Raw genomic sequence first — 13060 nt, 5'->3', positions numbered from 1 at the left:
ATTTGCACGCAGCATGGGCCCACAAACACACATGAAGTGAATGCCCAATTTTATATTGAGGGTTATGGGGCAGGGAGAAGAGGGGAACTCTCTTCTCTTCTGGGAGATCTTTAACAGTCACCTTAAGAGGCAGACAGGACCTTGGTTTAACATCTGATCCTAACGACAGCTCAAAATAATCCTGGACCTGGGATCTGAACCCTCAGCCCCTTGGCTCGGAGACGAGAGTGCTACTCAGAGTCAGGATGACACCTTGAGCCAAGCTGAATGAGGAACGGAGAGCGTTCCAGTCAAGTCTAGCTTTAAAGCCTCTTCAGTCAAGTTTACAAACTCTCCCCCTAATTTACACTCTGCTAACAGTGAATACTTCAATCTGTGTGAGATGGACCAGGAGATATTTTTAGGTACCAGATTTAGGCAATCAAGAGGCTTTATATAATATATAATCCAAACGGAGGAAAGAGAGAGCCAGCCAAGGTTTGCATGTTTGATTGAGGCTCAGTTCATTCCAGTCTCCTCTGGTTGGCTTGGCTTCAGCACAGACGAGCCTTCACAGCGTGAAAAGTGCTGTTTGTGTCTCTGGATTTCACGCAAGGCACAGTGCGTGCGTGACTCCCGGCGACAATTTGACGTAAAAGTTCCGGACAAGAGCCAGAGGTGGGTCCGGCTGCCTGTGGTTTGAAAGTCAAAGAAAACAAAATAGCAAAATTCCGTCGAAGTTGCGAGAGTTCAGATGCATTTGCTTTGATCGAACAGTTTTTTTCTGTGTGCTCATCATCCCTCAGAGCTTCTGAAGCATCATCAGAATTAAGCAGGACCCACTGGTCAGACCAGTAAATATTTACTCTCCAAAGCCATCATTACTGTAGACTGTAAGTGACTGATTGATGGCCTTTGGTTTGGGGGCTTGAGTATTTTTACGTTCTGTTTACACTTTTCGGAGCGGGAAGACTGATTTATACTTCCCACTCCAGCTCAGATTGAGCAAGCGCTGTGCTGTTATTATTGGTTATCTGTCTCAGATGTTATTAATCATCTCATAAAATGATCTCTTGGAAGTTCTTGGGTGAGTGGGTCAGTTGATTTGGACCCGTTGCCTTTACACAAACAATATTACAATAAAATACAATTTATAACCCAGTTTACACTTACACAGTGTGTTTCACAATGAGAGGCGTCTAAAAGTGCTTGACGATGCAATCCAGGCCCCTGAGCTCGGGGTGAGAGCTGAGGGGGGTGGGGAGGGAGGTTTAGGAGAAGATGGCCTTAAGGCCCTTTTGATCTCATCGTCCCAGAATACCCACCCTTTCCTTTACAGCGTTGAGCCAGTCACTGGATGATCTCAATGCCTGTCCTCAGCCAGCATTACTGATTACCCACTTGCTGGGATCTGTCCAAAAGTTACCCTCTACAACCCTCTTGTCCTGTTGAATTCAAAACTATTTGTTCTTGATCCCATTTGTCATTTTACCTTGATAATAATCCTTGCATTTGACATAGCGCTTGTGGCAAAGTCGAGGCGTCTCAAAGCGCTCCACAGGAATTAACGTCAATAGTAGTGACTGTGTATTTTGTAGGTGAACACAGCTGCCAATTTGTACACAACAACAAGATTACATTTGCATAGTGCCTTTCACATCGGGAGGACGTCCCCAGGTGCTGAATGTCCCACAAACAGCCATGAAATAATTACCCAATTTTATCTGAGAAGATTGTTGGCCAGGACACTGAGAGAGAGAAAAAGTCCCATCTCTTTTCGAATAGTGCCATGCGATCTTTAATGTCCATCTGAACAGAGAGATGGGTTTAACATATTCTCTACATCGCTGAAAAATCACAGCAATTCATTGACAAGAACCAAAACCACACTGGATCTTGGTCACTAAATAGATTTGCTCCTTTGCGTATTCCTGCGATTAAATGACATTTTCTAAAAGCACGTTTAATTGTACAATGTACAATGTACCTTGTATAAATGCAAGTTATTATTATTATTTGCAAATAAATTACATTTGAATGTACATACACATACACACGATCACTCCAGTTAATTCTTTGTTCTTTCAATGCTCAACCCAGTGACTCCACTGGCTCATTCCTATTTTTAATATCAAATAACTCTGGTGTTATAGAAACAGACTCGCTGGAAGGAATCACGCGCACATTATCAGCTTTGGCAGTAAGCAGTTTGATTGATATTACTACCTCACAAATGGCCCACTCTAGAACCGTCTCGGCCAGCGACTGAAGACTGGTCAACGCGACCTGGGCAAACACGCAAACTGGAAGGGTAGTGTCAGCCGCTGGACGGGGAGAAGAGACAAAGAGGCAGACAATCCTCACAGGCAGTGGAGGTGCAGCCAGGTTTCCAAATCACTGTCCTAATGATTTCACAACTTGCACTTACAACAGCGACTGGAGTTAAACGTCTCAAAGCGTTTAACAAAGACAGAGGGTAGGAGTGGGGGTCCGAGCAGAGTGTGAAATATGGGGGAGGGGGTTAGGAGGGAGATGGCAAATGGAGCAAGCAAGGATAGGTTTTTCAAAGGGTTTTGAAAGTGGGGAGAGAGGGGGCCAGGCAGAAGGATTTCGGGAATGAGAACAAGGTGGCTGATGGATCGCACACCCATTGTGGAGTGGGAAAGACAAGGGGATACGGACTGGAGGGAGTGGGAAGGGGAGTAGGACTTTGGGACACTACCCTGTGTGGAGGGCGCTATATAAGTGCAAGTTGTCGTAAGTTGTTGTTGAAGGACAGCAAGAGATCACAAAGGCAGGGTGGGGTAAGTACCCTGTGAAACCAACACATCACGTCTTAACCAAAACATAACTACATAGAGGCCGGTCAGAAACCAGGGCACTGGACACAGTGAAGAAAGAGTTGGAAGTCATCGAGGTGGGTATTTTGGAAAGACACAAGGGCTTTCTTCATCCAAACTTCTCGTGACCCCTAAACGTTTTGAGGGTCAATAAAACAAGACTCGTTCAAAATGAAGCATGTGAACCTCGACTAACTTACCATCAACCAATCGGTTTATAATATTTTCAGGTTGTTTCTCCCTCAATGTTTCTGGTCCTTATGAGGAGTGGCGCTGGTGAAACAACAATCCTTGCATTTGATTTAGCACAAAGCTAAAATGTCATTGTCAAGTGTTGTCCAGTGTCACGACTGTATATTGTAGGTGAACGCCACAGCCAATTTGGGCAAAGCAATGACCCATAAACAGCCATAAAGTGGATGATTGATTTATCTGGAGGATTTTCGTACAAGACAATACCATGGGTAAAAGATTTTTTAATGTCTTCCTGAACAGGCGACTGCAATCTTAGTTTAATGCCTCATCCAAGGGATAGCACCTTCGACAATACACTGCCCCTTCAGCACAAAAAATTGTTATACAATAATAATAATAATCCTCGCATTTGACATAACACCTTATCACGTCTTTGAGACGTCTCAAAGTGCTTCACAGAATATACTGTAAAGTGAATGTTTTTTTCAGGGTGTGGGCAAATCGCGGCAGCCAATCGCACCAGCAGTGTCCCACAAACAGTCGTGGATTGAGTGACCAAATTATTATTATTATTTTTGTTATCAGCAGCAGATCAGGAAATTAAACAATGGGTTATAAATTACAATGAAATACTGAATCACTATTCTGTGGTTTCAACCTCCTCCTCCCTCAGGACAAGCTGAAAAGTTTTAAGTTTTATTTGCTTCGAACTTGGCAACTTGTCAATCAGCAACTGCAGACCTAGACATAACTAAAGTGAAAAATCGCCGATAAGTTTTGTACAACTCCATTGGAAAACATCCTGGCATTATGAAGCAAAGTGATGCTTTGCAAAAGTTGGGAGCGAGAACATTGTGTTCCAATGAAACCACTTTTCCAGCATTATACTTAACATTAGGTTTTACTTTCCATTCCTTACCAGGTCAAACTCTTTTCACGAAGCACTGAAAGCCAAGCAAATACATATTTTAAACTCGCTGATGAAGAACTTTAAGATCATCTTTATTAGCTCACAAAACCTGCAGATGCTAAACCTTTGAGGACAGTCTGTTTTATAAGCTAATCCTCAGACTACTGTTGCTAACTGTTATTTACAAGGCAATGCCACCGAAATCAGCATTTTCTTTTGATTTGATTTTCAACGAGTTGATTCAAAGACACTGTGTCACAATAATTCTTACATTTTATACGGTGCCTTTCGTGAGACATCACAAAGCGTTTCACAGAAACTTTATAGTGCAGAGTGTAGTGACTGTGTATTTTGTTGGGAGAAACGCGGCAGTGTCCCACAAACAGTCATGGATTTTTTTTTGGAGGGATTATTACCACTGGAAAGTGATCCGCCAATCGATTAATAACCACTTCCCTACTTACTGCTGGGTAAACAGTGGAGTTGCATAAGGTTTTGTCCCACCTGGGAATCGAACCCAGGTCCTCTCACTTGCGAGGCGAGTGCTCTAACCATTAAACTACAAGACTCCACTTCTCGTAGCTCCGAGCGTGGAGGTTTTGTAGAACGGAAAACGTCTCCTTCTGAAAGCTCAAACCACTGAGTTCTGCCGTCTGTGGTATTATTAGTGGTTTGGATCAGACTTCAAGTTCAGTGGGTTTAGGTCAACTGACTTTAACCCTAAACAGAGTCAATTTACTCTTCCTACCTCGAGTTTGAATGTGTTCAGTTGCATACAGCTATTCCCACTCCTGCCGTTGCCTCCCATGTCTCCCTTACTGTACCAGTCTGGGTCTTATCAAACTCGCTTTGTTTAGATGGGAAGAAACATAAGGTGGGGAGCTAGATAGCAGGTCTATCTATAGCACGCCCAGCGAGAAATACAGAAGATGTGGCCGGGTTTTAAACACCAGGAATTGAGTTCAGTGGCTCACGAGGCAATGTTTGTGAAAAAAAAGAGCCGTGGAAAGTGGATAAAGAGCTGCATTTTCAGGGTGTTCACTTCAACATTGGACTGTTCACACGAACGCACAGGACCTCACAAAGGTTACAGCTCAGACAGAGGCAATTTACAGCATTGCATCTCTGGTGGTGCTAACTCCAGTCCTCTGCTATTATCCCTGTAAAATGTTGTCACTGTGTGTGCAGGTAAAAAATGGCAGCCAATTTGCCCTCAGCAAAGTCCCATTAATAGCCGTAAAGCGATGACTGATCTTATATGGGGAATTGTTGGCCAGGCGATCGGGGAAAACTCTTTCTCTTTTCGAATAGAGCCACAGGATCTTTAACATCTACTTGAACAGGTTGGTTTAACGTCTCATCCAATAATGTATCGTATCCCTATCACAGTGTGAGTGTCAGCCTAGACTATAGAAGTTAAACGTCCCGATGTGGGGCTTGAACCCACAACCTTCTAACTAAGAGGTTACCAACTGAGCCGGGCTGATGCACGACATTAGAATTAACTGAATTAGCACTCCTTAGTTGCTTAAAGACCCCTCTGGCAAAATTAATCTGATCTAAGCATAACTAAAAGTTTTGGGAAAAGATTTATACAACAAAACACATGTTTGGCTTGAGTTTTTGCCTTTCAGTTCTGATTTCATTTGCTCCAATTGATTTGACTGATAGATGTTATACGAGATGCACTGTTGGCTTTCTATGTTTGATGCAGATGATGCTGTTCTTTCTGTTCCTGAAGAGCTCCAGCTGTGATGTTTGACTTCAGGCTTCAAGCTTAAAGTGGGCTAAGGTCAATGTGACCAAACCGGGGCTCAGTGTAAATGTCAGTCCGGCTTAGCGTTGGTCACACTCTTGCCTGTGGGTTAGAAGGCTGTGGATTTAAGTCCTTCTCAGGGCTTGGGAGTGCAGGCTGACAGTCTGAAACAGCATTGTCAGAAGTGCCATGACCCACTGAACTGAGCTCCTGAGCTGGATTGGACATCAAAGATCCCATCATTCAAAAAGAGTTTCTCCCGGTGTCGTGGCCAATTAATCCTCCTGATAATTTGGGTTATTTTTCCTCAATAACCCGATATTGCACTTGACAACAAAATTCTGCGAAGCATCTCGAGACGTTTTAACGTAATAGGTGCTATATCCAATGCAAAGCTTATTGTGGAACAGAGCATTGGCTGTTTGTGGGACATTGCAGTATTGCCTGCCGTGTTCGCCCACAAAACACACACAATCACTCCACTTTCCAATAAACCCTGCAAAGAGTTTTGACATGAAAGGCGTTATAATAATAATAATCCTCGTATTTGACATAGCGCCTTACGTTAAGACGTCTCAAAGAGTATAGTGAATTGACTGTATATTTTTGGGGCGAAAAGTTATATCAAATGTAAGTTTTTTTAAAAAAGATATGCACATGTCAACTCGCGGATCACAAGAGAGATTTGGATGAAGAAGACCCTTTGGCTTATTTATTCTCATCCTTTAAGAATACTTGCTCTACTGTCCACCTACGACAGCATCAAGTAGTTTCTTAAATGAGTCCAGGGTCTTGGGAACCTATTCCAGTTTGCTTATCACTTTGAATAGCCTTCACTAGTTCGTCCTCAGCAACCAATTATGTTAGATCTCCATGTTTTTAAGTGGTTTTAAGAGGTTATTTATTTCCCTTTAGGGAGCTAATAAAACATGGAAATTCTAGACTCTCTAAACTCATTTCCCAGGACATCCCAGTCATCAATACATCGTCACCGCAGTAGACAATAAATTTGCAGGAATTCAATTTCCTTACATAACTAAGGGTCTGTAGTGGCTGTCATTTAATAATAATAATAATCCTTGCATTTGATATAACGTCTTAACAAATCTTCGAGACTTGTCAAAGCATTTCCCAGATTATACTGTAAAGTGAATTGACTGTACATTTTGTGGGTGAAATCGTGCTCACCAGGTTCCCCTGAACTCCCCTGCATTCACTTTATGTTCCTCGTCCTGACCTTCGCTTGTCACTCACTCTCTACATCTACAATCCCCTCCAGTCCTGTTGTTCCGCCCACACGCTCAGCTCCTGCAACTCCGGCCAGCTGTACTTCCCTCAGCAAGGATCCTCTGAGAATGGAAATTCTAAATCACTTATAGCTCATTCCCTTAGGCTGTTGGGAGTCAAATAACCGTGCCATAATGAAGATGGACTGGATCTGGGGATGTGGAATCCTGAGGTGTGGAGGCAGAGCTGCAGATCAGAGCTCAGTGATTTTCACTTCCCCCCCAGCGCCATTCCCACCCTCGTGCCTACTTACCTGTCAATCAAACAGCGATGTCAGCCTTCAGATCAAGTTGGTCATTTCTTCACAGCTGTCTGTGGGGCATCGATGATTGGAAATCGGCTTCTGCATCTGCCTACGAAACACACAACCGCTGCATTTTACTGCAATTATCTTTGGGACAGTTTGACATACCGTATCAAGTGTAAGGATTATTAAATTATATTATTATTAGTTTATCCTCGGAAACCACTGCAGCTCAAAGAGATTTGCTTTTCTATGTAAGCCTTTCTGATTGCCTGGCTGAGATGGCCGATTTAGGGCCAATTAGAGGGAATTCAGCACAGTTGTGCGTTCTGAACTTCTGCCCACGTGGAACTGGAATAAAACTGTCCAGACTCGTTGCTATCAGGATCTCCGCAGCTGATACAACAGAAGAGACCTTTATCCCCAACATCCTGGCCTGGATTCAAACCCAATTTCAAATTTTCAGGGAGGAAAGGGCAGAGCGTCAGTTCGCTTATTCACTCACATTCCCTGGGCCAGAACATTACCAACACAGGTCTTGAATCGCACTAACTCAGTGGATACTGCAGTTTGGGAGATCGCCCACAGAGATGGTGGAAAACAAGCATCTCTACGATCTGCCGGGATGGATTCTCGGACTTGCTCTGCTTTCCTGAACTCACTTTCTAAACATAGACTATAAACTGGGGTAGAGAGGGGGAGGGGGAGAGCCAGGGGTGTTATTATTATTATTTTTTGAAGGGATTAAGAACCACTGATTAGCAGGTATGTATTCAGCAAAGCAACCCTGCCAAGGAAAATCATAGCCATGTTGTTTAACTTTGGACGTGGTACATTCTGATGCACATTATAAAGTTTCGGCTCCTTTCTGCCAATCACCCAAGGCACCTATTGGACAGGCCAGCAGCAAATTCTTTCCAACGCAAGCAAGTTTCCATAAGCACAGCAATTTAATAAATTTTACACACCTTTCACATAAGCTCTTCTTAACGTCAACAGAATAGCTTAGCCCTGTGCGCTTATGTAAGCAACAAGGAGGCTGAGCCAGTGAGCTGGGACACTGAGACACGAACTCGGAGGGTCAATGCTGCTCATGTTGAAACAGGCGTGTAGGGAGCAGCAGGATATTTTAAAGCGGTGATGAACATTTTCTTTGGAAGCAGGGACTTGCTCAGAGAAATAATGTAGGCTGACAATCCGATGCGAGAAGGAGGAAACATCATTCAAATGAAACAGAACTTATAATAATAGTAATAATAATAATACTTAACTTGATATAACACCTTATCACGTCTTCGAAGATATCAAATGCAAGGATTATGATTATTATTATCACTCGTCACTCTCAGAGCACTTGTTAACCATAACTTATTTTTAAATTCCGGGCAGTGCAGCGGGATAGGAAGGATGTTAATTACAATAATTATAGATGTCGCTGAAACCGTTAATATGCATGGATGACCTTATCATTCCTTCAACATCCACGCATGTTAAATATTAAAATCGCTCCGAGTCATGACCTCCTATTAATATGTCTTAAAAAGTGTCTGGCCTGACTTGCTTGACCTCACGACTTGAGGGGCCACCAATCCAGCTCTAGCAACACCACATCACTGGCCTGGACTGATAACAGGCAGCGCTACTCGCTTCACTGCTGTTTATAGGACAATGCAATGCACAAATTAGCTGCAACGTTCACTCACCTATGAAATACCCAGTCACTATACTTTATACTTTAATAAAAAAAACTGTGAAACCCTTTGAGACACCCTTCTCACATGAGAAAGGCACTATATCAAATGCGAGGACTATTATAATTATTATTATGATGATGATGGTGTGAGCGTGGCTCATTTGGTAAAACTCTCGCCTCAGTCAGAAGGTTGTGGGTTCAAACCCCATGTCGTGGCGCTCCAATACACTGTGGGGGGCGGTGGGGGGGGCATTCCATTGTGGGAGTTGCCGTTCTTCGGATGAGACGTTAAACCGAGGTTTCTCCCGGGAGGAGCAATCTCCTCCGACGGAGAAAAAGAAAATTTGCGGGGCGGTTGCTGTGCGCCAATTGGCTGCCGCCGTCACCACCAAAATACACAGTCACTACAGCTTTACAGCCAATCCTGTGAAGCGCTTTGAGACGTTCACTGAGGGGTGAAAGGCGCAATATCAGAGGCAACAACAAATGACATCTGTACAGCGCCTTTCGGGTCGGGAGGACATCCCAAGCCACTCGTCAGTCAGGGATTTGGACCCGAGCCAGGATTATATAAAAATTTTAATTTCTGTTCCTACACGAGAAAAGTATTTACAGTATTCCCTTTCTCTTTGCAAAAGACAAAACAAGGAGTGCTGATAAGAGGGGAGAAGTGGCTGGTGTGGGGGGAGGAGGAGCAGTGAGTGGGTTTGGAAGAGAAGTGGGGAGTCTGAGATCACTGCTCCTTGTGGTGTCTGTCTATTAGTAAACCTTCTCACCTGATTGGGACATATCCACACATGGTGTCAGTTCGCTGACTCCATCTATTGTAATTCACAGGATATTACAATGAGCAACACAGCAACAGCAGGTAATAACAGGGGCTTAGGTTAGGGACATCAACACACACACACACACACACCACACACACAGATACACAACACAACACAGAGAACACACAACACAGAGAACACACAACACAGAGAACACACAACACACAGAACACACAACACACAGAACACACAACACACACAGAATACACAACAACACAGAGAACACAGAACACACAACACAGAGAACACACAACACAGAGAACACACAACACACAGAACACACAACACAGAGAGCACACAACACACAGAACACACAACACAGAGAACACACAACACACAGAGAACACACAACACAGAGAACACACAGAACACACAACACACAGAGAACACACAACACAGAGAACACACAACACACAGAGAACACACAGAGAGCTTTGCAGAGCAGGGACAAGACATGTTGTCAGCACAGCCGGTGGGTTTGGGCAGTGAAAGCTTCAGGTACCTGTGTCAGCCCTGAGACCCGGGGAGAGGGGGTGAAGTCTCGCCGCTTGTGTTGCTGCTACAGCACCGTGTCTGACAGCGGGAGGGAGGGAGGGAGGGAGGGAGGGGGAGAGGAGGGGAGGGGAGGGATGGAGAGAGAGAGGAGGGGAGGGATGGAGAGAGAGAGAGACAGGAGTAGAGATGGAGAGAGAGAGGAGGGATGGAGAGAGAGAGAGACAGGAGGAGGGATGGAGAGAGAGAGAGACAGGAGGGATGGAGAGAGAGAGAGACAGGAGGGATGGAGAGAGAGAGGAGGGATGGAGAGAGAGGAGGGATGGAGAGAGAGAGAGAGAGAGGAAGAGAGAGAGAGGAGGGATGGAGAGAGAGAGAGAGAGGAGGGATGGAGAGAGAGAGAGAGAGAGAGAGAGGAGGGATGGAGAGAGAGAGAGGAGGGATGGAGAGAGAGAGAGGAGGGATGGAGAGAGAGAGAGAGAGGAGGGATGGAGAGAGAGAGAGAGAGGAGGGATGGAGAGAGAGAGAGAGAGGAGGGATGGAGAGAGAGAGAGAGAGAGAGAGAGGAGGGATGGAGAGAGAGAGGAGGGATAGAGAGAGAGAGAGAGGAGTGATGGAGCTGCACTGGACGAGCGTTCGCTTATTCCCAGAACGGCGGAAACAACCGATCTGTTCTCTGGAAACTACCGAAGTCCCTCTGCGGTCCTCAGCTTCACACACACACACATCCCATCCCAGCACATCCCAGCACAGTACATCCCATCCCAGCAGATTCCCATCCCAGCACATCCCAGCACAGTACATCCCACCCCAGCACATCCCATCCCAGCACATCCCATCCCAGCACATCCCATCCCAGCACATCCCATCCCAGCACAGCACATCCCAGCACAGTACATCCCATCCTAGCACATCCCATCCCATCCCAGCACATCCCACCCCAGCACATCCCATCCCAGCACATCCCATCCCAGCACATCCCATCCCAGCACATCCCATCCCAGCACAGCACATCCCAGCACAGTACATCCCATCCTAGCACATCCCATCCCATCCCAGCACATCCCATCCCAGCACATCCCATCCCAGCACATCCCATCCCAGCACAGCACATCCCATCCCAGCACAGCACATCCCAGCACAGTACATCCCATCCTAGCACATCCCATCCCATCCTAGCACATCCCATCCCATCCTAGCACATCCCATCCCATCCCAGCACATCCCAGCACACACCATCACACAGGGTATTCTTATAACGTCTAATAAAACATTGTCTTTCTTTCTCATATATATAGAGAGAGCGAAAGAGAGAAAATGTGTTGTTAGACATTATAAAAAAAACTATTATACAATATAATATAGAATTTTTTTATATTTTATACTTTAGAGGGGCGGTAGGGAGAGGGGTTGGTAGCTGTCCGGTAAGTACCTATGCTCAGCAGAAAACAATTTACAGAAATAAAAGAAGTCATATCCTCAAATAAAACATAATAAATATTGCTGTGCGCAACTGGCTGTCGCGTTTCGCCCACAAAATATAGTCAATCCACTTTACAGTACATTCTGTGAAGCGCTTTGAGACATCTCGAAGAAGTGATATCAAATGCAAGGATTATTATTATTATAAATACCAAGAGTCTGGAGAATATAAACAAGTTAAAAATGTTAAGAGTTTTTAATTGTGAGTTCTAGTTTCCCTGCTTATATGAGACACATGGAATGCTAGTTTGTGTGAGGTAGGAGAGAGAGAGAGAGAGGGAGTGAGATCCAGGTTAATAGACACAAGCAATTCAGTCCATCTTCTTGCTTACAATTGTTTCCCACTTGAGATCAAATAAATAATCAAAGTACTTGAAGACCTGAATGGCGCCAAACCCAAGTACAATATTGCTGAATAAGTAAATATTTAGTGATATGAATAGTTAAATCACTCACTCACATCAGGGATATTCAGGAGAAACTTAAGATCTCCTGCATTAGAAACATGAGCGATCTTCATAAATATTGTTGTGCTTGAGCGTTAACACCAGTGACAAAACCACACAAGCACAGCGATATGGAGTGAAGTCAACCCACAGGATTCCGCATGAGCAAGAAGGCAACTGGTCTTGAGATGTTCGCGGATGTTTTCAATGGAGTGGAGAAGAGGAGCTTTCTAATAGGAGCTTTCAAAACTCTTCAGTCTTTTTGAGAGGAAAAATAGGGAAATAATCTTCCTACTGGCTTGGTGCATTTTTGCTCAGGTTAGCAAGAGCCAAGCACGTAGAAACAGGAGGAGGCCATTCAGCCCCTCGAGCCTGTTCTGCCATTCTATATGATCATGGCTGATCTGTATCTCAACTCCAGCTATGCCCCATGTACCTTGATGCCCTGACCTAACAAACATCTATCCACCTCAGTCTTGAAGATGTTTTGGGGAGAGTTCCAGATTTCCACTGAACTTTGGGAACCACATGTGAGTTTGGGTAACCAGTTAAAACCTCATCTCTTGCCACTGAGAGCGCTATCTGGCAAGCTTCCCACTGCTTGTCTAGCTAGGATCACCATACAAATTAGGGCTTTGGCTTGCAGGGTCACCAGGAACAAGCATTCTTCCCACTCAGAACTGTCCCTAATGACCGGTCTACTCCTTCAAGTCCTGACAATGAGCCAGACTGGCTGGTCTGTCAACAGCATTGCCCGGGAGTACTGCGGACCTGCCTGGCTCAGAAACCAGACTATCTGGACCGCCCCACTGGGTTGACTTGATTCCGACATTCCGTTACCAAGCATGTCTTCTTGGAATCAGTTCAGCCAACAATTCAGACTCCATTGCGAAACACTCTGACTTT

The 13060-nt window shown here is 44.7% G+C and overlaps 1 long non-coding RNA gene across 1 annotated transcript in view; it reads right to left on the bottom strand.

Annotated features, from left to right (window-relative positions):
* LOC121850502 overlaps positions 1-10303 on the bottom strand; it is a 69568-nt gene extending 59265 nt beyond the window's left edge. Inside the window, exons 1-2 of the long non-coding RNA XR_006085623.1 lie at positions 10237-10303; positions 7221-7320 (exon numbers count right to left, since the gene is read on the bottom strand). This is a non-coding gene — a long non-coding RNA (uncharacterized LOC121850502). The remainder of the gene's footprint in view (positions 1-7220; positions 7321-10236) is intronic.
* Positions 10304-13060: the final 2757 nt, after the last annotated feature.

This window comes from Callorhinchus milii, unplaced genomic scaffold, assembly GCF_018977255.1.
Source record: "Callorhinchus milii isolate IMCB2004 unplaced genomic scaffold, IMCB_Cmil_1.0 Scaffold20, whole genome shotgun sequence".
Classification (NCBI taxonomy): Eukaryota; Metazoa; Chordata; class Chondrichthyes; order Chimaeriformes; family Callorhinchidae; genus Callorhinchus; species Callorhinchus milii.
This window is presented reverse-complemented; position numbering and strand designations above follow the sequence as displayed.